The sequence below is a fragment of the Lucilia sericata genome, unplaced genomic scaffold, assembly GCF_015586225.1.
Source record: "Lucilia sericata isolate MDLA Ls3-8-SP2 unplaced genomic scaffold, ASM1558622v1 Contig001144F_arrow, whole genome shotgun sequence".
In the NCBI taxonomy this organism is placed as follows: Eukaryota; Metazoa; Arthropoda; class Insecta; order Diptera; family Calliphoridae; genus Lucilia; species Lucilia sericata.
The window spans coordinates 115,337-142,264 of record NW_023995115.1 but is presented as its reverse complement, the minus strand read 5'-3'; the positions used below and the strand labels follow the sequence as shown (position 1 = coordinate 142,264).

The 26,928-nt window shown below is 30.4% G+C and overlaps 1 non-coding gene and 1 pseudogene across 1 annotated transcript; both read right to left on the bottom strand.

Annotated features, from left to right (window-relative positions):
- Positions 1-99: 99 nt before the first annotated feature.
- LOC119610250 lies at positions 100-26,521 on the bottom strand (annotated as a pseudogene).
- LOC119610264 lies at positions 14,090-14,211 on the bottom strand. Its single transcript, XR_005231982.1, has one exon. It is a non-coding gene; the product is annotated as a U5 spliceosomal RNA (small nuclear RNA).
- Positions 26,522-26,928: the final 407 nt, after the last annotated feature.

The window sequence follows — 26,928 nt, the reverse complement described above, 5'->3', positions numbered from 1 at the left end:
ACAAATCAGTCATATTATTATTTTTAAAAATTTTTTGGTTTCGTTTTTATATTTTTTTATAAAATTTTATTAATTTTTTTGTTTCATACTGTATAATTCTTTATGTTCGTTAGTTCGTGGCTGTATTTTTATTTTTCTTAATGTCATCATGTCCAATTATTTCTATATCATCGGCTAAAGGACTTTCCTATCTGTTTGTTTTGTTGGCGATTTCTTATCCATATATTATCCAAATTGATAAGAGACAAAGTCATTTTACTACTTAGAATAACCTGAAATTTAAAAAGAAATTATTTATAATTTTAGCTTTCTTTTTTCTTCTTCTTACTAACAACTAAAACTTACCGCTGGCTCTTCAGGAGATCCATTAAGTTCGGCATCATAAACTTGTTCCTGTTTAGTTTCAGATTCGGCTACTAAAATTTGTGAGTCATGTGCTAAAGAACCTTCTAAATAGATTTCTTGAGGTTCGGGCATTACGTCATCTTCATCATGTTTGGACTGAAATTTCAAAGAAATTTTCCATTAAAATCTTGTATCTGAATTAGAATTTACTTGAATAAAGAGTAGAAGTATTAGTGATATACTTAAATATCTGGGACGCTTTAAAATATTTAAAAATGGATTAGTAGTCAATATATAAGTCAAACGATTAGTCAATAGACCAGACTAATCAGAGACTAGTTTATAGACTAGTCCACAGTTCTAGTTTAGTTCTAGGTTCAGTTCTAGTTCAGTTCTAGTCCAGTTCCTAGTTGTCAGTTTCTAGTTCAGTTCGTAGTTCAGTTCTAGTTCAGTTCTAGTTCAGTTCTAGTTCAGTTCTAGTTTCAGTTCTAGTTTCAGTTCTAGTTCAGTTCTAGTTCAGTTCTAGGTCAGGTTCTAGTTCCGTTCTAGTTCAGTTCTAGTTCATTCTAGTTCAGTTCTAGTTTCAGTTCTAGTTTCAGTTCTAGTTCAGTTTCATAGTTCTAGTCAGTTCTAGTTCAGTTCTAGTTCAGTTCTAGTTCAGTTCTAGTTCAGTTCTAGTTCAGTTCAGTTCTAGTTCAGTTTAGTTCAGTTCTAGTTCAGTTTCTAGTTCAGTTCTAGTTTAGTCATTCTAGTTCGTTCTAGTTCAGTGTCTAGTTCAGTTCTAGTTCAGTTCTAGTTCAGTTCAGTTCTAGTTCAGTTCTAGTTCAGTTCTAGTTCAGTTCTAGTTCAGTTCTAGTTCAGTTCTAGTCCAGTTCTAGTTCAGTTCTAGTTCAGTTCTAGTTCAGTTCTAGTTCAGTTCTAGTTCAGTTCTAGTTCAGTTCTAGTTCAGTTCAGTTCTAGTTCAGTTCTAGTTCAGTTCTAGTTCAGTTCTAGTTCAGTTCTAGTTCAGTTCTAGTCCAGTTCTAGTTCAGTTCTAGTTCAGTTCTAGTTCAGTTCTAGTTCAGTTCTAGTTCAGTTCTAGTTCAGTTCTAGTTCAGTTCTAGTTCAGTTCTAGTTCAGTTCTAGTTCAGTTCTAGTTCAGTTCTAGTCCAGTTCTAGTTCAGTTCTAGTTCAGTTCTAGTTCAGTTCTAGTCCAGTTCTAGTTCAGTTCTAGTTCAGTTCTAGTTCAGTTCTAGTTCAGTTCTAGTTCAGTTCTAGTTCAGTTCTAGTTCAGTTCAGTTCTAGTTCAGTTCTAGTTCAGTTCTAGTTCAGTTCTAGTTCAGTTCTAGTTCAGTTCTAGTCCAGTTCTAGTTCAGTTCTAGTTCAGTTCTAGTTCAGTTCTAGTTCAGTTCTAGTTCAGTTCTAGTTCAGTTCTAGTTCAGTTCTAGTTCAGTTCTAGTTCAGTTCTAGTTCAGTTCTAGTTCAGTTCTAGTCCAGTTCTAGTTCAGTTCTAGTTCAGTCTATCAGTTCTAGTCCAGTTCTAGTTCAGTTCTAGTTCAGTTCTAGTTCAGTTCTAGTTCAGTTCTAGTTCAGTTCTAGTTCAGTTCTAGTTCAGTTCTAGTTCAGTTCTAGTTCAGTTCTAGTTCAGTTCTAGTTCAGTTCTAGTTCAGTTCTAGTTCAGTTCTAGTTCAGTTCTAGTTCAGTTCTAGTCCAGTTCTAGTTCAGTTCTAGTTCAGTTCTAGTTCAGTTCTAGTCCAGTTCTAGTTCAGTTCTAGTTCAGTTCTAGTTCAGTTCTAGTTCAGTTCTAGTTCAGTTCTAGTTCAGTTCTAGTTCAGTTCTAGTTCAGTCTAGTTCAGTTCAGTTCTAGTTCAGTTCTTAGTTCAGTTCTAGTTTCAGTTCTAGTTCAGTCTCTAGTTCAGTTCTAGTTCAGTTCTAGTTCAGTTCAGTTCTAGTTCAGTTCTAGTTCAGTTCTAGTTCAGTTCTAGTTCAGTTCTAGTTGAATTCTAGTTCAGTTCAATTCTAGTTCTGTCTAGAATAGAGTCTCGAATATAGTATTATCTATAGTCTCTATTACTATCTTGAATACAATAATAGCGTGGACTATAGCATTGATTACGTTACAAGCTTTGGTCGAAATATTGACTATATAGACTAGTCCATAGACACAAAAACTTACATGTTCATGGTGGGATATAACACTGGAGTTGGAGGACGACCAGACCATTTATGGCCACCCTCACAACTAGCGGTTATTTCCATTCCAAGAACCTTTAATAAAAATAAGTAAATTAAGAAGTTTAATATAATAAAAATTCAAAAAATAATAAAAATACTAACTAAAAATAAGAGTCAAATAAATTAAAAATTTATATGTAATTAATATTTAGACAATTAATTTCTTTAAATTCAAACAAAAATCGAAAACGAAAATTTTGTAAATTACAATTATGAAAGCTTCACGAATACGGAATAACCTTTCAACTATTAACACTTACCGATACTGTACGATCAGTACTGCCTTCTCTCTTTTTGCGTTATCATCCGTTGCCTTAGGTCATCTACTCTAGTATTATTATCATCATTATTAACATCACCAGATGTCTCATTAATGTCTGCATGCCCATTGGAAATGTTTTCTTGATGTTGTTGATCTTTTTGATTCGTAGTGGTCGAATTTTCGTTGGAGTTTTTCTAAATTTACAGAAGTTTTCATGAATTAATAAAAATTTTAAATAAAAGTTTTAACAAAATGCTAATTAAGAAAAAGCTCAAACTATTAACTGAATATTAATTAAAAAAGGAAATTAATTAAATAAATTAAAAAAGACGATCACAAAACTTAAAACACATAAAACTAATTAAAGGTCAAAGTAAACAATTTTCAATATTACAAGTATTGAAGTTAGTACGAAAGTATTTTAGTTAAAAAGTAGATATTTTTGTAATAAAAAATACAAACAAAATCGTATTTGTTTAGTTTGTTGTAGTAAAATTGTTAAAAGATTTGCTAGTAGTAGATGTTAAAAAAAAGGTGGATCTAATCTCTAACCTTGGATGGATCGGTTGTCGTAGTCTCTCGTAATTTTAATTCTTCATCAGCAGCATCTATTAAACCTTGTATCGCTGTTACAACTACGTTTGATTTGTTATAAAATAAATTTATAACAGAAACACAAGAAAAAAATAAATATTTATATAAAATATAATTTTAAAAAATACAAAAAAAATAAAATTACTTTCCTTTTTCTTTTTTGCAACAAAAAAGAAGAAAAATAAACAAAAAATAAATTAAATACATGATGAAGCAATAAAAATAATGCAATTGTTTGTTTTCATGAATTAAATGTTTCAATTGAAAAAAAAAATAAATAAATAAATTTTTGTACAAAAAACAAATCATTTTTAAAATTATGTCCCCTTTTCTGCTCTGCTCTTATATAAACAAATATAAAGTTTTTTAGTTGAAATTGAAATTTCTTTTAGAAGAAATTAATTAAAGAAAAGAAATGCTGCTGTTAGTTTATCATAAAAAAAGAGTTTAAGAAAAAACTATTATCACACTGAAGAGAATTACTTGAGAGTTACTAATTTACTAAGAGTCAAAAAGAGAGTTTTATAAAGTGATGATCAGCCATGGAAAATTCAGTACTTTTTGAGTTCGAAGAATACCGCGGTAGCTGCACAACATTTTCGGTACGCAGTAGTTCTATAGTCTAGTCCATAGTCTGGTATATAGACTAGTCTATAATCTAGTCTATAGTCTAGTCCATAGTCTGGTATATAGACTAGTCTATAATCTAGTCTATAGTCTAGTCCATAGTCTGGTATATAGACTAGTCTATAATCTAGTCTATAGTCTAGTCCATAGTCTGGTATATAGACTAGTCTATAGTCTTGTCTATAGTCTAGTCTATAGTCGAGTCTATAGTCTAGTCTATAGTCTAGTCTAGTCTATAGTCTAGTCTATAGTCGAGTCTATAGTCTAGTCTATAGTCTAGTCTATAGTCTAGTCTATAGTCTAGTCTATAGTCTAGTCTATAGTCTAGTCTATAGTCTAGTCTATAGTCTAGTCTATAGTCTAGTCTATAGTCTAGTTTATAGTCTAGTCTATAGTCTAGTCTATAGTCTAGTCTATAGTCTAGTCTATAGTCTAGTCTATAGTCTAGTTTATAGTCTAGTCTATAGTCTAGTTTATAGTCTAGTCTATAAACTAGTCTATAGTCTAGTCTATAGTCTAGTCTATAGTCTAGTCTATAGTCTAGTCTATAGTCTAGTCTATAGTCTAGTCTATAGTCTAGTCTATAGTCTAGTCTATAGTCTAGTCTATAGTCTAGTCTATAGTCTAGTCTATAGTCTAGTCTATAGTCTAGTCTATAGTCTAGTCTATAGTCTAGTCTATAGTCTAGTCTATAGTCTAGTCTATAGTCTAGTCTATAGTCTAGTCTATAGTCTAGTCTATAGTCTAGTCTATAGTCTAGTCTATAGTCTAGTCTATAGTCTAGTCTATAGTCTAGTCTATAGTCTAGTCTATAGTCTAGTCTATAGTCTAGTCTATAGTCTAGTCTATAGTCTAGTCTATAGTCTAGTCTATAGTCTAGTCTATAGTCTAGTCTATAGTCTAGTCTATAGTCTAGTATAGTCTATAGTCTAGTCTAGTCTATAGTCTAGTCTAGTCTAGTCTATAGTCTAGTCTAGTCTAGTCTAGTCTAGTCTAGTCTATTCTATAGTATAGTCTAGTCTATCTATAGTCTATAGTCTAGTCTATAGTCTAGTCTATAGTCTAGTCTATAGTCTAGTCTATAGTCTAGTCTATAGTCTAGTCTATAGTCTAGTCTATAGTCTAGTCTATAGTCTAGTCTATAGTCTAGTCTATAGTCTAGTCTATAGTCTAGTCTATAGTCTAGTCTAGTCTATAGTCTAGTCTATAGTCTAGTCTATAGTCTAGTCTAGTCTAGTCTATAGTCTAGTCTAGTCTATAATCTAGTCTATAGTCTAGTCTAGACTAGACTATAGTCTAGTCTATGGTCTAGTCTATGGTCTAGTCTATGGTCTAGTCTATAGTCTAGTCTATAGTCTAGTCTATAGTCTAGTCTATGGTCTAGTCTATAGTCTAGTCTATAGTCTAGTCTATAGTCTAGTCTATAGTCTAGTCTATAGTCTAGTCTATAGTCTAGTCTATAGTCTAGTCTATAGTCTAGTCTATAGTCTAGTCTATAGTCTAGTCTATAGTCTAGTCTATAGTCTAGTCTATAGTCTAGTCTATAGTCTAGTCTATAGTCTAGTCTATAGTCTAGTCTATAGTCTAGTCTATAGTCTAGTCTATAGTCTAGTCTATGGTCTAGTCTATAGTCTAGTCTATAGTCTAGTCTATAGTCTAGTCTATAGTCTAGTCTAGTCTAGTCTATAGTCTAGTCTATAGTCTAGTCTATAGTCTAGTCTATAGTCTAGTCTATAGTCTAGTCTATAGTCTAGTCTATAGTCTAGTCTATAGTCTAGTCTATAGTCTAGTCTATAGTCTAGTCTATAGTCTAGTCTATAGTCTAGTCTATAGTCTAGTCTATAGTCTAGTCTATAGTCTAGTCTATAGTCTAGTCTATAGTCTAGTCTATAGTCTAGTCTATAGTCTAGTCTATAGTCTAGTCTATAGTCTAGTCTATAGTCTAGTCTATAGTCTAGTCTATAGTCTAGTCTATAGTCTAGTCTATAGTCTAGTCTATAGTCTAGTCTATAGTCTAGTCTATAGTCTAGTCTATAGTCTAGTCTATAGTCTAGTCTATAGTCTAGTCTATAGTCTAGTCTATAGTCTAGTCTATAGTCTAATCTATAGTCTAGTCTATAGTCTAGTCTATAGTCTAGTCTATAGTCTAGTCTATAGTCTAGTCTATAGTCTAGTCTATAGTCTAGTCTATAGTCTAGTCTATAGTCTAGTCTATAGTCTAGTCTATAGTCTAGTCTATAGTCTAGTCTATAGTCTAGTCTATAGTCTAGTCTATAGTCTAGTCTATAGTTTAGTCTATAGTATAGTCTATAGTATAGTCTATAGTCTAGTCTATAGTCTAGTCTATAGTCTAGTCTATAGTCTAGTCTATAGTCTAGTCTATAGTCTAGTCTATAGTCTAGTCTATAGTCTAGTCTATAGTCTAGTCTATAGTCTAGTCTATAGTCTAGTCTATAGTCTAGTCTATAGTCTAGTCTATAGTCTAGTCTATAGTCTAGTCTATAGTCTAGTCTATAGTCTGGTCTATAGTCTAGTCTATAGTCTATAGTCTAGTCTATAGTCTAGTCTATAGTCTAGTCTATAGTCTGGTCTATAGTCTAGTCTATAGTCTAGTCTATAGTCTAGTCTATAGTCTAGTCTATAGTCTAGTCTATAGTCTAGTCTATAGTCTAGTCTATAGTCTAGTCTATAGTCTAGTCTATAGTCTAGTCTATAGTCTAGTCTATAGTCTAGTCTATAGTCTAGTCTACAGTCTAGTCTATAGTCTAGTCTATAGTCTAGTCTATAGTCTAGTCTATAGTCTAGTCTATAGTCTAGTCTATAGTCTAGTCTATAGTCTAGTCTATAGTCTAGTCTATAGTCTAGTCTATAGTCTAGTCTATAGTCTAGTCTATAGTCTAGTCTATAGTCTAGTCTATAGTCTAGTCTATAGTCTAGTCTATAGTCTAGTCTATAGTCTAGTCTATAGTCTAGTCTATAGTCTAGTCTATAGTCTAGTCTATAGTCTAGTCTATAGTCTAGTCTATAGTCTAGTCTATAGTCTAGTCTATAGTCTAGTCTATAGTCTAGTCTATAGTCTAGTCTATAGTCTAGTCTATAGTCTAGTCTATAGTCTAGTCTATAGTCTAGTCTATAGTCTAGTCTATAGTCTAGTCTATAGTCTAGTCTATAGTCTAGTCTATAGTCTAGTCTATAGTCTAGTCTATAGTCTAGTCTATAGTCTAGTCTATAGTCTAGTCTATAGTCTAGTCTATAGTCTAGTCTATAGTCTAGTCTATAGTCTAGTCTATAGTCTAGTCTATAGTCTAGTCTATAGTCTAGTCTATAGTCTAGTCTATAGTCTAGTCTATAGTCTAGTCTATAGTCTAGTCTATAGTCTAGTCTATAGTCTAGTCTATAGTCTAGTCTATAGTCTAGTCTATAGTCTAGTCTATAGTCTAGTCTATAGTCTAGTCTATAGTCTAGTCTATAGTCTAGTCTATAGTCTAGTCTATAGTCTAGTCTATAGTCTAGTCTATAGTCTAGTCTATAGTCTAGTCTATAGTCTAGTCTATAGTCTAGTCTATAGTCTAGTCTATAGTCTAGTCTATAGTCTAGTCTATAGTCTAGTCTATGGTCTAGTCCTATAGTCTAGTCTAGTCTATAGTCTAGTCTATAAGTCTAGTCTATAGTCTAGTCTATAGTCTAGTCTATAGTCTAGTCTATAGTCTATGCTATAGTCTAGTCTATAGTCTAGTCTATAGTCCTAGTCTATAGTCTAGTCTATAGTCCTAGTCTATAGTCTAGTCTATAGTCCTAGTCTATAGTCTAGTCTATAGTCTAGTCTACAGTCTAGTCCTATAGTCTAGTCCATTTCGTTATGAGTTAGTTCTATTCAAAAGTTCAATTTCCATGCCTGATGATGATCTTTCCCTTAAAACATGCCACATTACAACAGAAAGAAGATTGTCACTTACGAGAGCTTTTACAAAAAAATTAAAGGATTTTAATTGAATTATGTGTTAGTTACTCGAAATGGAATTATTTTCATGCCATTTTAAGGATTTTAGGACTTAACATTCCTGATCAATTAAAAAAAAATTAAATAAGATTTTTAAAGAAAAAATTTACTATACTTAAGTATTATGATTTTTGATTTGATTTTTCAGTTTATAAAGATGTTTGGATATTGATATTGTAAAATATTTGAGTTTTGTTTAAGGATGTAACTGTTGACGTTTTAGAAAATTAATTGCGACCATCTTAAAATTAAGAAAAATAAAAAATATATAAATAAACTTAATATATTTTTTTTACAAAAATTATACATAAATCAAAAAAATATAAAATAAGATGTGTACAAAGTATTTGAGTGAAAGTTAGTAAGGGTCTTCAGATAATCATGTTCCTTGACTTGTTTTGCAACAGAATTACTGCCGAGAAAATGAATTTCTATTCTAATTTCTATTTCTATTAAATATTGTCAGGGATTAAATGTATCGATTGATGATCTTTATTGGTAAAGGATCTAAAACCCCGAAGCGCTACTCAGTTTGATTAAAAACATACATAGATATTTGCATGATTTTGACGAAAAATTTTACCCTAGGTATTAAATACCTCACTTGAGGGCTTTCTATTCCAGATCCTTTACCAAAGTTTATACCAGATTTTTTCAAAAAAACTGTGGTCAAAGTCTATTCTACAGGCGTTAGTTTTCAAAATCTTAGATGTCTAATTTCGTAATTGCTGGTTCCATTTCTTAACTTCCTCTAGAATCTAGACTTAGTCTATGGACTAGTCAGTTAATTAATCTATGAAGTAATATATTCGATAATGGGTTGATCAATCTGGACCAGTCTATTGACTAGTTAATGGACTAGTTTATGGACCATTTAAGAGTCTACGAGTCTATTGACTTGTCTACGGGCTAGTTTAGGAAATAGTCTATTTGACCAGTCTATTGAAAAGTGTATGAACTAGTCTTTTGACAAGTTTATTGGCAAGTCTATGGACTAGACTATTGACTAGTTTATTGACAAGTCTATGGACTAGTCTTTTGACCAGTCCTTTGACGAGTCTATAGACTAGACTTTTGACTAGTTTACTGACAAGTCTATGGACTAGATTATTGCCTAGTCTATTGACAAGTCTATGGACTAGTCTATTGACAAGTTTATGGACTAGTCTATTGACAAGTCTACGGACTATGGACTAGTCTTTTGTCCAGTCTATTGACAAGTCTAAGGACTAGTCTCTTGACTAGTTTTATGACAAGTCTATGAAGTAGACTATAGACTAGTCTATTGACAAGTCTATGGACTAGTCTATTGACAAGTTTAAGGACTAGTCCTTTGACTAGTCTATTGACAAGTCCCTGGACTAGTCTTTTAACTAGTCTATTGACAAGTCTATGGACTAGTCTTTTGACAAGTCTATGGACTAGTCTTTTAACTAGTCTATTGACAAGTCTATGGACTAGTCTTTTAATTAGTCTATTGACAAGTCTATGGACTAGTCTTTTGACAAGTCTATGGACTAGTCTTTTAACTAGTCTTTTGACAAGTCTATGGACTAGTCTTTTAATTAGTCTATTGACAAGTCTATGGACTAGTCTTTTAATTAGTCTATTGACAAGTCCATTGACATGTCTATGGACTAGTCTTTTGACTAGTTTATTGACAAGTCTATGGACTAGTCTTTTTACTAGTTTATTGACAAGTCTATGGAGTGGATTATTGACTAGTCTATTGACAAGTCTATGGACTAGTCTTTTAACTAGTCTATTAACATGACTATGGTCTAGTCTTTTGACTAGTATATGAACTGACCTATTGTCTAGCTTTGTTATTATGTACAATTTTAAATTTGTTTAGTTTGTTTTAGTTTTTTGTCCTAATTATGTATGTGTGTATGTTTATATCTAAATGTCATATTTACAAAACTATAATTATGTAACAGAACGAAAAAAAAAATTGGAAATTATAATAAAAACAAATATGTAAATGAAAACAAATAAAAAAAAAAAAGAAAGAAGAAACCTTTTGCCAAAAATCTCTAACCTTCGCTTCATATTGATCTGAATTCATTTCAGCAATCAATTTGGCCATAGCCTTTTCCGTGTCCTCCAATTTTTTGCGCAACTTTTCAATTTCCATCAATTGATCGGTTTCCTTATGCAAAAGTTTCGAAGTCAATTGTTTTTGCTGATCGTGATGTTGTTGCTGCAATTGATGTTGTTTCTGCGAAGAGGACAGATTCGTAGCCGCAGTTTGAGCCGATAAACTGGCATTATATAAATCACTGCCACGCATCACCGTTGGCTGGTGAGGTACTAGATCTCCGGATGATCTTGGTAGATTAGTTCCTAGAAATTTGTTATTTAGTTGGTTGATTTGTTATTTTTGTTTTTTTCATAACATATTAATTATTATGTTTTTAATTTGTTGTTTGGTATAGTTTAATAAGGGAATCATTTTTTTTAAGTTTTACAAATTTACATTACAACATCAATTGGAAAATTAAAAAAAAAAAAATTATAATAATAAATAAATTACAAAATTAAAAGGGTTACTAGTGTTTGAATATTAAAATAAAACAACATCTAAAACAACTACAAGGATGTATAATTATATTTACACAATGTTTTGAATTTATAATTAAATTACATTTAAAAAAAGCAGCTTCAATTTTTTTTCCTTTTTTTTTTCAAATATTTTCAATATTTCTTTTTAACAGAGGACATAGTTTTTAAAAATGATTGAATAAAAATTAAACTCAATTTGAAACCGAAAAAATAAATAAATTAGTCAATTATATATGATTAAGAAAAAGTAGTAAGAAGTTTTAAATTAAGAAGTTTAAAAAGCTTCATCTTACTTGTTTGATGTTCCCGCCAACCTGTTACAAACAGGAGTTTTTGTTTTCGACCAATACATTTATGTAGGACATTTATTTGCGGTTTGATTTTTTTTTTTTGTTTAAATTTACAAATTGAGAGCATTTATATGTTTAAAAATGAATATACATATGTAATCATTATATAAAGGGATTTATTTTATATAATAAACTATTTTGTTTTACTACTTGAAAGAAAAACTTAAATTCTACTTAAATATTTTACGTATAATTTCTATGGCAAATCACTATGAACTTACCCAATTTAGAGCCATTTAATTCCTCAACATGTCGGCCATTTTCTTGTCCAAAAACTTCTTTACGGAAGTTTGGATCACCGGGTGCAGCTCCATAGGGAGCATTCGGTACTTGCTTCTTGAAGACTATCTACAGTTGTTAAGAAAAAAGAAAAATGTATTAGAATTTAGTTTTTATTAAATTTTTTTCAATTATCTATTTCCATCACTAAAGAGCCTAAATTGGTAAATTACACTTTCTTCGGAAATTTGGAAATAAAACTATAAACAAGTCAATAGACTGGTTCATAGACTAATCCATAGAATAGTTTATAGACTGGTCAATAGTCTGGTTCATACTTATTAATGTACCAGTTTACAGTCTAGTCAATAGGCAAGTCAATAGACTAAGAGACAAGTCCATAGGCTGGTCAAGAGACAAGTTCATAGACTGGTGAAGAATCTAGTCTATATACTGGTCCACAGACTACACCTCAGACTGGTCAATAGACTAGTTCATAGACTGGCCAAGAGACTAGTCCACAAACTGATCAAGAGACTAGTCCATATACTGGTCCACAGGCTTGTCAGTTAACTAGACCATAGACTGATCAATTGAATAGTTCATTAAATGGCTAACAGACTAAGCAATAGATTAGTCAAGAGGCTAATCAGGAGACTAGGTTAGTCCATAGACTAACCTAGTCTCCAGTTAATAGACTAGGTTATAAGTTAATAGAATAGGCAATAAACTATTCAGTTAATGGAATAGGCAATAAACTAATCCATAGACAAGTCAATAGACTGTTGAAGACTGGTCGACAGGCTTGTCAGTTAAGTAGACTATAGACTGATCAATTGGCTATTTCATTGAATAGACAATGGACTAAGCAATAGATAGTCTATTCATTAGAAAAGTCATTGGATAAGTTAATAGAATAGTCGCTAAACTAGTCCATAAACAGTAACTTAGACCAATCAGTAGGCTGGTCATAGGCTAATCCATACACTAGACCATTCTATAGTAGATTCAATGGACTACTCCAAAGTTTAGTCAATAGTCAAATCCATAAACTAGTTAATAACCTATTCCATAGGCTAGTCCATAGAATAGGAAGTATACTATTCAAGAGACTAATCCAAAGATTGATCCATGGGCAGTGTTGCCAATATTTTTCCATCATTTCCCGTTAAACCATGTCAAAAAAACCGCCAGAAACCGTCAGATTTAAGTTTTTGCAAAAGCCGCTAGAAAACGTCAAATTTAAACTGGATGTTTACCAAAAAATATGTTTATCAAAAACATTCAAAAGCCTCTCGCAAATCTGTGCATTTTGGATTTTACATTGAATTTGTCACAAATTTATGGGATTTTTCTTGCACAACACTAATACATTTGATCGCCTATTTGAACTAATCATTTTAAAATAAATTTTCTGTTCTTAATAATACAAAAGTGCAAGTTTGCCCACGTATTTCATGAATCCCCTTATTGAATTGCGACTATTGAAAGTAGTCCAGACTATAGATTAGACTTTAGATTTTACAATAAACTAGACTAAAGACCATACTATAGACTAGCCTAGTGACTAGACTATATACTAGACTATATACTAGACTATAGACTAGACTATAGACTAGACTATAGACTAGACTAGAGACTAGACTATAGACTAGACTATAGACTAGACTATAGACTAGACTATAGACTAGACTATACGAGACTAGACTAGAGAGACTAGACTATAGACTAGACTATAGACTCTACTATAGACTAGACTATAGACTAGACTATAGACTAGACTATAGACTAGACTATAGACTAGACTATAGACTAGACTATAGACTAGACTATAGACTAGACCTAGACTAGACTATAGACTAGACTATAGACTAGACTATAGACTAGACATAGACTAGACATAGACATAGACTAGACTATAGACTAGACTATAGACTAGACTATAGACTAGACTATAGACTAGACATAGACTAGACTATAGACTAGACTATAGACTATACTATAGACTAGACTATAGACTAGACTATAGACTAGACTATAGACTAGACTATAGACTAGACTATAGACTAGACTATAGACTAGACTATAGACTAGACTATAGACTAGACTATAGACTAGACTATAGACTAGGACTATATAGACTAGACTAGACTATAGACTAGACTAGACTAGACTATAGACTAGACTATAGACTAGACTATAGACTAGACTATAGACTAGACTATATACTAGACTATAGACTAGACTATAGACAAGACTATAGACTAGATTATAGACTAGACTATAGACTATACTATGGACTTGACTAGCCTATAGACTAGGCTATAGACTAGACTATAGACTAGACTATAAACTAGACTTTAGACTAGACTATATATTAGACTACATACTAGACTATATACTAGAATATACACTATACTACACACTAGAATTAAGATTAGACTATAGACATTTGTAGTTATTCCATTTTATATGTGAAAAAACGTTTAAAATCTCCAAATGCTGATTAAAAATCGCCAAATTTCCCGCTAACCGCTAAAACGCATTTTTTCACGCATTTGCCATTTCAAATACGTCAGATTTGACGGGAAAAACGTCAAATTGGCAACAATGTCCATGGGATTATCTGCTGATTAGTTCTTATACTGATCAATTGACTAGTTCATGGACAAGTCCATGTACTAATATAATTTCATAGACTTATGACTAACTAGTCAATGCTAAACTTTCAAGCTTGTATGAAAAATTTAAAAAAAAAATTTAAACTTTTCCTTCAAAAATGCCGATATGAAAATAATTCAAAAAGTTATTAATACTTTTAATGCCGAAAAAGTACTAATTGTAAAGATTTGTAACTACTTTACTGTAATGTTAAAATAAATCCACCCGATTTAATGAAATTTATTATTTATGACCCTCCTAACGGAAGGTCTATGCAAAAATTTTATTTTAGACTCATTAGAGTGCTCCTCTCCACGGAAATCTTTAGTAAAAGGCGAAAGATTTATTCGACAACTGAAGAGAAGCCAGAGTGATTTCAACATTTCATTTCATTTATTAACCAAAACAATCCATATTTACATGTTTACTTAAAACTAACAATCTATTCATATATTTCTTCCTCACACACGGGGTGCCTTACAAGGACTTATCAATTTAAAAACTATTTACATATATATAGAACTTACTTACTATAGTATAATAAATTTATATGAATTACATTAAATGTACCAATCTGCACAAAAGTTCCCTAAAAAAAGGTAAAAAATAGGAGGCATTCGTTCACACTTAAAGCTAAACTTAAAACTAATATACACGATATGGAAAAAAAAATATTTACAAAAGATATAGGATAGAAATATGTACAAAGAGGGAAATATATTTACAAAAGTTTGGCCCTTGGCCTATTGAGCGGTGTTATAAACCACGTTACAAATATCCAATGTATCAATCCTCCTGTGGTAGAACAGGAGGTTTGCACCCTCATAGAGAAGACCAGCTTCCCTCAAAATCAGGAGGTCGGTCGGTAACAAGTAATGTTCCATCTGAACGGTCTCCAGATCACCTGACCCCACAAGTGATTTCAACATGATATTATTAAACACTATATACAAAATTCTACATAAACTGAATGGGAATTATACGAAATAAACAAAAATAAATGAACGTTTTATCTCATAATGGGGATGAATCGTACAATGTTCAAGTACACAATGCACACGAAAATTGAACATTCACATGTATAATATTGTTGTTGTTTTAGGGGAGGAAAAACAGCAAAAAGAATGAAATAAGTATGTATGAATAAATACACTCACCTTCATGATAGTATAACCGAAGAATACAACAATACCGATGGTATATAAGGGCATTATAATACCCATACTATTTTGTCCTTTTCCCTGAGGTTGATGCAAAGCCCCAGCCCCCATAGGTGGACGCATGCCGGGTATGGGGCCAGGCTGAAAAAAAGAAAAAGTTAAGTAAGTAATATTATTATAATTAATTTATTTCTGATGCGATTTTAATATTTTAAAGCTTCAGAATTATGAATTAGTTTAATTCAGAATTTAGATAATATTTATGGTTCTTTGCTGGATTAGGAAATCAACATTCTCGAAAGCATGGAGCCGTACAATGTTGCAGAAGGCCTGATAGCTCATTAACTAACTAACTAACTAACTAACTAACTAACTAACTAACTAACTAACTAACTAACTAACTAACTAACTAACTAACTAACTAACTACTAACTAACTAACTAACTAACTAACTAACTAACTAACTAACTAACTAACTAACTAACTAACTAACTAACTAACTAACTAACTAACTAACTACTAACTAACTAACTAACTAATAACTAACTAACTAACTAACTACTAACTAACTAACTAACTAACTAACTAACTACTAACTAACTAACTAACTAACTAAACTAACTAGACTAACTAACTAACTAACTAACTAACTAACTAACTAACTAACTAACTAACTAACTAACTAACTAACTAACTAACTAACTAACTAACTAACTAACTAACTAACTAACTAACTAACTAACTAACTAACTAACTAACTAACTAACCTAACTAACTAACTAACTAACTAACTAACTAACTAACTAACTAACTAACTACTAACTAACTAACTAACTAACTAACTAACTAACTAACTAACTAACTAACTAACTAACTAACTAACTAACTAACTAACTAACTAACTAACTAACTAACTAACTAACTAACTAACTAACTAACTAACTAACTAACTAACTAACTAACTAACTAACTAACTAACTAACTAACTAACTAACTAACTAACTAACTAACTAACTAACTAACTAACTACTAACTAACTAACGAACTAACTAACTAACTACTAACTAACTAACACTAACTAACTAACTAACTAACTAACTAACTAACTAACTAACTAACTAACTAACTAACTAACTAACTAACTAACTAACTAACTAACTAACTAACTAACTAACTAACTAACTAACTAACTAACTAACTAACTAACTACTAAAACTAACTAACTACTAACTAACTAACTAACTACTAACTAACTACTAACTAACTAACTAACTAACTAACTAACTAACTAACTAACTAACTAACTAACTAACTAACTAACTAACTACTAACTACTAACTACTAACTAACTAACTACCTAACTACCTAACTACTAACTACTACTAACTACTAACTAACTAACTAACTAACTAACTAACTAACTAACTAACTAACTAACTACTAACTAACACTAACTAACCACTAACTAACTACTACTAACTAACTAACTAACTAACTAACTAACTACTAACTACTAACTAACTAACTAACTAACTAACTAACTAACTAACTAACTAACTAACTAACTAACTAACTAACTAACTAACTAACTAACTAACTAACTAACTAACTAACTAACTAACTAACTACTAACTAACTAACTAACTAACTACTAACTAACTAACTAACTTACTAACTAACTAACTAACTAACTAACTAACTAACTAACTAACTAACTAACTAACTAACTAACTAACTAACTAACTAACTAACTAACTAACTAACTACTAACTAACTAACTAACTAACTAACTAACTAACTAACTACTAACTAACTAACTAACTACTAACTAAAACTAACTACTAACTAACTAACTAACTAAACTAACTAACTACAACTAACTAACTAACTAACTACTAACTAACTAACTAACTAACTAACTAACTAACTAACTAACTAACTACTAACTAACTACAACTAACTAACTAACTAACTAACTAACTACTACTAAACTAACTAACTAACTAACTAACTAACTAACTAACTAACTAACTACTAACTAACTAACTAACTAACACTAACTAACTAACTAACTAACTAACTAACTAACTAACTACTAACTACTTACTAACTAACTAACTAACTAACTATTAATACAAACATTTTCTTAATTAGTCCTCCTTTATCACATGATTTTACCTATTCGATTATAAAATTTTGCAATTAAGACCTTAATATTAAATTTTATAAAGTTGAATCATCAGAAAATATCAAACAACTGTTAAATTTGTTACAGTTATGGAAATAATTATAAGTACATCTTAAAATTTCCGGCCGTTCAGTTCTAAATAAAAATAGAAGGAAGTCAATAGACCCTGTATAGATTATAACAATTTTTCTCTTATAAATTAACAATTTACATTATTATAAAATAAGCCTGGTGGGTAAACAAGGTACAATTATAAATACGGTTTAAAGTAATTATTCTGTAGACAAATTTGAGACACAATAGTGATGATAAATTTCCCGCCAAATTACAAGAAAACGATAAGTGAAACTTCAAAAGTGGAAAATTTCTATTTATTTTCTTAATTTATTAAAACTTTTGATCTATTTTATGTGCTGTCGTTATATTTAACAAATCCACTGTAGTTGATCATCAGTAAAATTAATTATCAAAGACTTTTTTCGAAATGGTTTTCTTGATCATGAAAATTTTTTTGTTTTCTTTTTTTGTAATGTCTTTCTTTGATTTCAAGTTTATACTTTTTGCAATTTGTAGCACCAAAAACGAAAAGAAAACTTTGTAGGGCGGGTAAAGATTAGGAGCCAAAGAAAACAATATGATTTCTTGTTTATATATACTAGCATCTACTATATAGTACATATATGTATATTAATAATTGTTTTCTTTCTCTAATATTGTGGAAATGATCTACAGTGTGTGATAAAATAAATGTCGCGTGGAAAACTGAATAATAGGGTCTTATGAATTTTAATTAAATTTGAAATGGATTTTAAAGATTTTGATTAAATCAAACTACTTCTGACTAAAACTGAAGGAAAATAAGTATTTCAAACTAAGGTATCCAAATATACTTTATAGGATAAATTAAGCAAATACTCACTCTTCCTTCTACTATGCGAGGTGGTGGATTACTGGGCGATGATTTACGTTCCACAATTGGTATCGTTGGTGTGGCCGGTATAGCACGTCCGCGTTCTCTCATCGCCTGATAAACAGAATCGGGATGCAAATGAGATGGTCGTTCCTGACGTATACCTGTATAAAAATCTCATTTTAATAATGAAAACAACAACAAAACAACATATTTAAATCATTTATAAACAACAAATCATTGTTAAATATTAAAAATTTCAGTAATTTTATTTTTTGTTCATTTTTGCAATTAATTAAAGCATTAAAGAAAATTATTATATATAACAAAAGAAAACGCAATTAATAATAAGAAAAGAAAAATTAAATTAAAAGTGAAATTAACACAACGTTAATAAATGCAAGAAAAAAAATGATTATGAAAAAAATAACAAACAGTTTTTAAAACGTTATTTTAATTTGTTAATGACGTACAGATAACACAAACAATTTGTTGGCAGACATAAAATTGCATTTTTAGGTTTTTTTTTGCCATTTTGTTAAATTTTATTTTTATATAAAATCATTAGCGTAACGAATTTTATAACGAACGGCCTTAAAAAGTTTTAATATGTACTTCAAGTAAAGTTTTACTTGAAAGTCGAATAGACTTTTTATGAAGATGGTAAGATAAAATAATTTTATTTTTAGAGGCAATTTGTAATATCAGGTCTAACATATTTAAAAAGTATAATTCGATACTTCAATATTGAAGCAATAAAACATAGATAAGTTCCAAGAACGTCTGCAGCTAATAGAATTTTCCAAAAGAATAAACTATAAAAACCAGGAACAGTTCACCCTATAGTCTAGTCTTAGTATAGTCTATAGTCTATAGTCTAGTCTATAGTCTAGTCTATAGTCTAGTCATAGTCTAGTCTATAGTCTAGTCTATAGTCTAGTCTAGTCTAGTCTAGTCTATAGTCTAGTCTATAGTCTAGTCATAGTCTAGTCTATAGTCTAGTCTATAGTCTAGTCTATAGTCTAGTCTATAGTCTAGTCTATAGTCAGTCTATATCGGCTAGTCTATGTCTAGTCTATAGTCTGCTAGTCTATAGTCTAGTCTATAGTCTAGTCTATAGTCTAGTCTATAGTCTTAGTCTATAGTCTAGTCTATAGTCTAGTCTATAGTCTAGTCTATAGTCTAGTCTATAGTCTAGTCTATAGTCTAGTCTATAGTCTAGTCTATCTAGTCTAGTCTATCTAGTCTAGTCTATAGTCTAGTCTATAGTCTAGTCTATAGTCTAGTCTATAGTCTAGTCTATAGTCTAGTCTATAGTCTAGTCTATAGTCTAGTCTATAGTCTAGTCTATAGTCTAGTCTATAGTCTAGTCTATAGTCTAGTCTATAGTCTAGTCTATAGTCTAGTCTATAGTCTAGTCTATAGTCTAGTCTATAGTCTAGTCTATAGTCTAGTCTATAGTCTAGTCTATAGTCTAGTCTATAGTCTAGTCTATAGTCTAGTCTATAGTCTAGTCTATAGTCTAGTCTATAGTCTAGTCTATAGTCTAGTCTATAGTCTAGTCTATAGTCTAGTCTATAGTCTAGTCTATAGTCTAGTCTATAGTCTAGTCTATAGTCTAGTCTATAGTCTAGTCTATAGTCTAGTCTATAGTCTAGTCTATAGTCTAGTCTATAGTCTAGTCTATAGTAGTCTATATCTATAGTCTATAGTCTAGTCTATAGTCTAGTCTATAGTCTAGTCTATAGTCTAGTCTATAGTCTAGTCTATAGTCTAGTCTATAGTCTAGTCTATAGTCTAGTCTATAGTCTAGTCTATAGTCTAGTCTATAGTCTAGTCTATAGTCTAGTCTATAGTCTAGTCTATAGTCTAGTCTATAGTCTAGTCTATAGTCTAGTCTATAGTCTAGTCTATAGTCTAGTCTATAGTCTAGTCTATAGTCTAGTCTATAGTCTAGTCTATAGTCTAGTCTATAGTCTAGTCTATAGTCTAGTCTATAGTCTAGTCTATAGTCTAGTCTATAGTCTAGTCTATAGTCTAGTCTATAGTCTAATCTATAGTCTAGTCTATATTCTAGTCTATAGTCTAGTCTATAGTCTAGTCTATAGTCATAGTCTAGTCTATAGTCTAGTCTATAGTCTAGTCTATAGTCTAGTCTATAGTCTAGTCTATAGTCTAGTCTATAGTCTAGTCTATAGTCTAGTCTTAGTCTAGTCTAGTCTAGTCTAGTCTATAGTCTAGTCTTAGTCTAGTCTAGTCTATAGACTAGACTATAGACTAGACTATAGACTAGACTATAGACTAGACTATAGACTAGACTATAGACTAGACTATAGACTAGACTATAGACTAGACTATAGACTAGACTATAGACTAGACTATAGACTAGACTATAGACTAGACTATAGACTAGACTATAGACTAGACTATAGACTAGACTATAGACTAGACTATAGACTAGACTATAGACTAGACTATAGACTAGACTATAGACTAGACTATAGACTAGACTATAGTTTAGTCTATAGTCTAGTCTATAGTCTAGTCTATAGTCTAGTCTATAGTCTAGTCTATAGTCTAGTCTATAGTCTAGTCTATAGTCTGGTCTATAGTCTAGTCTATAGTCTAGTCTATAGTCTAGTCTGTAGTCTAGTCTATAGTCTGGTCTATAGTCTAGTCTATAGTCTAGTCTATAGTCTAGTCTATAGTCTAGTCTATTTCTATGAATTCCTATTAAATATTAAAGAATATAGAACTCAAAATTTGGAATAATCTGCGGCGATGAGAACTCGAAGAAGTTCACCTGACGATTGCTTAACTGTTAGACGCAACGAGCGCTGAATTAAAAACATGGGAGAGAGAACACCATACGACCTCTTGGAATAATGAAGCAGTGGATTTTTTGTTAAAGTTAACTTATAAAAAACGTAAACGTTAGAAGAGTCAACAGAGTATTAGAAGAAATGCGATCATGCTTATTCAAATAATTAATAACTCGAAAACCCATTTTATTTCCAAAACAAAAACACGTACTTATTTCACCAGTATAAACATTTAAACTTTTACGATATAATTGTGGTCCATAAGGTTCTATGGGAGGTTCCGAACTTTTAGGTTTTTTTAATAAAGTCGAATTGAAAAATTCCTCCCGATTAAGCACGACATCACAACAACCTATATTTAAAACATAATACAGACAACAGAAAATAAAATAATAGTAATAATTACAACAAATTTACAATATAAATAAAAAAATAATTTAAAAACAATACTCACCTCCTGGTCCCCCATGTCCTTGTTTTATATTTGTTTTTCCCGTAGCGGCCGTTGGAGCCGAAGCAAACATCATGGGATAAAATACTTTGGGCCATAATATGGCTATACAACCAACAACTGTTACAATAATCAAAGCGGTCTTTTTGGGACTTAAACCTTCGTTGGCATATATCGGCAGAGAAGGTTGTGGTTGTTGTCGTCTATTTGTGGACTGGGCTTGAGCTTGTGTATGCATTTTGTTGTTTTTAGGTTAATTTTTCTCAATCGTTTTCCAATTATTTTTTTGTGTATGTATTAGTTAATTAATTGCTAATTTAGTTTTTTATATTAAATTATGATTAAATTTTTTGCTTTATATTCTCTTGATAATATTTTTAATAATTTATTTGGTTAATTTTATATCACGTTCATTGTTATTTTTTATTATCTTTTAATGGTAGTTTAATGGGTTAATCAGTATCTAGAAAAAGTAAATATTAAAATATTTTATTAGCTATTCAAAAAGTTTTATAATTTTGTCACAAAAAAAATTTTTAAAATATTGTTAGATTGGCTAATTTAACGACCGAAACAGGAGTCATCAGCCTTAGTTGTTTTTGACTTCTGAAGGTACGAATTTGAAAAAGTAGTACTCAGTATTATATATAAATAGGGTACTATTATATTAGAGAGGAAATTACAACTTTGTGCTGATATTTTTAACCACCAAATATTGGTCCTACAACCAACCACAAATCTATTCCGTGAATTTATTCCCGTGTATCAAGTCAATAAACTGGACAATAGTATATATAGTCCATAGACTAACCCATAGATTAGTACTTAGACTAGTACATAGAATATTCCATAGACTAGACTATAGACAAGACTATAGACAAGACCATAGACTAGACTGTAGACTAGACTATAGAATAGACTATAGACTAGATTATAGACTAGACTATAGACTAGTATATAGACTAGACTATAGACAAGATTATAGACTAGACTATAGACTAGACTATAGACTAGACTATAGACTAGACTATAGACTAGACTATAGACTAGACTATAGACTAGACTATAGACTAGACTATAGACTAGACTATAGACTAGACTATAGACTAGACTATAGTCTAGACTATAGTCTAGACTATAGACTAGACTATAAACTATACTATTGACTAGACTCTAGACTATAGACTAGACTATAGACTAGACTATAGACTAGACTATAGACTAGACTATAGACTAGACTATAGACTAGACTATAGACTAGACTATAGACTAGACTATAGACTAGACTATAGACTAGACTATAGACTAGACTATAGACTAGACTATAGACTAGACTATAGACTAGACTATAGACTAGACTATAGACTAGACTATAGACTAGACTATAGACTAGACTATAGACTAGACTATAGACTAGACTATAGACTAGACTATAGACTAGACTATAGACTAGACTATAGACTAGACTATAGACTAGACTATAGACTAGACTATAGACTAGACTATAGACTAGACTATAGACTAGACTATAGACTAGACTATAGACTAGACTATAGACTAGACTATAGACTAGACTATAGACTAGACTAGACTAGACTATAGACTAGACTGACTATAGACTAGACTGACTATAGACTAGACTGACTATAGACTAGACTGACTATAGACTAGACTGACTATAGACTAGACTGACTAGACTAGACTGACTATAGATTAGACTGACTATAGACTAGACTGACTATAGACTAGACTGACTATAGACTAGACTGACTATAGACTAGACTGACTATAGACTAGACTGACTATAGACTAGACTGACTATAGACTAGACTGACTATAGACTAGACTGACTATAGACTAGACTGACTATAGATAGACTGACTATAGACTAGACTGACTATAGACTAGACTGACTATAGACATGACTGACTATAGACTAGACTGACTATAGACTATCGGACTAGAGGACTATAGACTAGACTAGACGATACTGACTATAGACTAGACTGACCTATAGCCTAGAGACTAGATGACCTATGACTAGACTGACTATCAGGACCTAGGACTGACTATAGAGAGCTAGACTGATATAGACTAGACTGACTATAGACTAGACTGACTATAGACTAGACTGACTATAGACTAGACTGGACTATAGAGGACTACAGACTGACTATAGACTAGAACTGACTATAGACTAGACTGAGTATAGACTAGACCGACTATAGACTAGACCGACTATAGACTAGACCGACTATAGACTAGACTGACTATAGACTAGACTGACTATAGACTAGACTGACTATAGACAGATTAGAACGATAGACTAGACTGACTATAGACTAGACTGACTATAGAATAGACTGACTATAGACTAGACTGACTATAGACTAGACTGACTATAGACTAGACTGACTATAGACTAGACTGACTATAGACTAAACTAGACTATAGACTAGACTGACTATAGACTAGACTTACTATAGACTAGACTGACTATAGAATAGACTAGACTGTTATATCTTATTCCTTCGTAAAGATATCTTAATCTAAAGTTTGAAACTATAATTTCAAAAGCTAAAAGAGATAAAATTAGGTCGAAAATTTTATTTTTCCATTCAATAGTTGTTTCAAACTTTTGATTAAGATATCTGAATATAAGAATAGAAAGGACCTTCAGGAGGCATAACAAATGTTATAAATACAGCTTTCTTTGGGTGGTTATAACGTCTCAAATATGGCAAAAAATATGATTTTTTTTTAACTTTATGCTAAGGTATCTCGAAAACCTGATGTGATGGTTAAATTTTTAGCTCAAAAGAATCTAAACAAACACTTATATCGAATAGGAAGTCTAAGGGCCAATCTTTAGATGAAAGTTGAGCGATTAAATTGAAATTAATCCTCGAAGGATGTTTTTGAGTACTCAATTAGTTAATTTAGTTTGCGAGTTTAAACGCCCAATGGAGGTGGTTTAAATTCGAGCAAAAAATGCAAAAGTGTAAAAAGCTGATGCAAAAAAAATAATACAATTTTTATAAACATAAACATTAAAATGTTTGATTTATTGATTAGTATAAATTAGTGAGACTTCAAAATACATTTTTTTTTTTTGGTTTTAAATTTAAGTTTTCATTAACTTTCATATTAAATTTACAATTGTCTTCTTCTTTTTTATAAAACATGCATTGTTTTGATAACAAAAAGTGACATTTTATATTGTTTTGTATGGCAAAACTGCGAAGTTTAATCTTATACTCAAAAACATCAGATTAAATTTATTTTTAGATTAACTAAACTGATTATTAATTGGCATTTGTTTGCCAACTCAAAAACCCGCTCTAAGAGAGTGATTAGGCATCACAAATACTTTGATTATTTGAAATGATATCGGGATATCAGCCTTCCTTCAACTAATTTTGAGGAATCTTTAGAAGATATTTTTATGATTCTACTGGACCTACCGGAAATAATGCAGGGACTCAAATCGACAAAGATTATCCTTACAAGATTTATATGACCCAGTTCTTTGAAATTTTTAAAAAAAGGTGAATTCAAACAGTTATAACGTCTCAATTATGGCGAAAATGTGTTATTACAAACTTAAGGCTAAGATATCTAGAAACCCTAATATGATAGGTAAATTTTGAACTCAGATACTACTGCCTGAGCTGTGACTAGCTCTGATTTAGGGGTTACTTCAAAAATGAAGTTTATATCGTTGTAGGGTTTCATATAGTCGGGTTTAAAAGTGTTTGTTTTTTGTTTATTTTTAGGATTGTGTGAAAAAGGTACTAAAAAGGGGGTTATTTCGTAACGAAGTACCAAACTAAATTCTCAGTTTAAAGAAAGAATATTAGCAGGACCGATTATTGCAATTATTAATATTATTTGTTTAAATTTCAAATACAAAGAAAGATTTTGTAGAAAATAATTAATACGTAAATGATATTTTTAAAAAAAATTGATTGTTTAAATAACTTATGTATTTATTTAACACTTTATATATTCACTTTGACTTTTAATTAATTATTTTCAAAATTTGTCAACAGCAAATTGTTTTATTTTCCATTTCAAGTTTCAACACATTTTTATTAAATTTATTTTCAAAATGGGAACAAAAATTTTACCAAGTTTTTTTTAAACACAAGTTTATGCTTTTTTATATAGTATATATATTTTCTTCAATTTGGCACACTTTCTTTAAGATAATCTGAACAAATGTTTAGCTATTTCTTTATTATACAAATATTTGCCGCTTTTTGAAAATAATTTGAAAAAAACTAAACTATATTACAAATTACAAATATTATTTTAACACAAAACTCAGACATAATTATTTAACATGAAATAATGGACATAATTATTATTTGCCATAAAAAAATCAACTAAAAATATATAGAAAATTTTCTTTTAAAAATACATTTTACAAAATGTATGTAAAATCGGTGGACGTCTTCTGTCCCGCCGTGTTTTCCTTAATTAATAATAAACAAATAATTTCACTTGTAATTTGTTGTTTTTTAATTATATATAAGAGATTATATATATATTTTTTGCCGACATTCACTTGATTTGTTTAAAAATACATAGAAATTATAATAATAATTGTATTTGAAAACGCACAAAACTCAAAATATAAAATTATTAAGAACGAACACCAAAATACACAAAAATACTGGTCGAACGAAAAAAAAATGAAAACACACAAAAAAATATTACATAAAAATAGATGTCCCGTCCCGTATGGATTTATTTTTAGTGCTTGATTTTTAAAATTTTTTGCAAAATATTGAAAATTTTGCTTGATTTTTTTTTTTTGCTATTTTTTATATTGAAAATTTTTTTTATTAATTTTCTTTAATATTTTGTAAACACTTGTTTCTTGTTTAATTTAACAATTTGTAATATTTATTTCATATTTTTAAATTTTTTATAAAATTTTGAATTTAGTATAGAAAAAAAACTCTTACGCAAACATTTTTGCATTTTTCGGAAAATCACTAAAATAATAAACACAAATAAAAAACCGTTCGAAGTGACCAAGGCAAGCGAATTTTAGCAACTACAATCATATCTCTCTGTTGTACATTGTCAAAACTTGCGTCCGTCCACAACAAATACACCATTCAACAATATTCAGCATTTTAATATCAAACATCACCATCGCCATCATCATCATCAGCGGCGTTGAGGTAATTTGGAGAGCCCACAAAACCATGAAAATGTACAATGTCTTGCACAGTGTCTTGGAAGGAAATTTAAAAGAAATTTTAAAACATTAAAGGAAATTTCTTCCTTAACATTAGAACAATTCGAGAGCTTAAGAAAGTTTATTCATATGAAATCTTAATGCCGAGAAATACCTTTTTTAAGTACTAATAATAAACAATGCAAAATCCTTGAATATATATATAATAGAAAGTCTAAGAGAGTGTTGAGCCCTACTTAAATGTTTATGTGATTAACTTTCATCATCGAATTTATATTTTGTTGATAAAACTAAAATATTTAGTGGATTCTTGGTCTAACTTTTAAATGACGCAGAAAAAATGGGCCA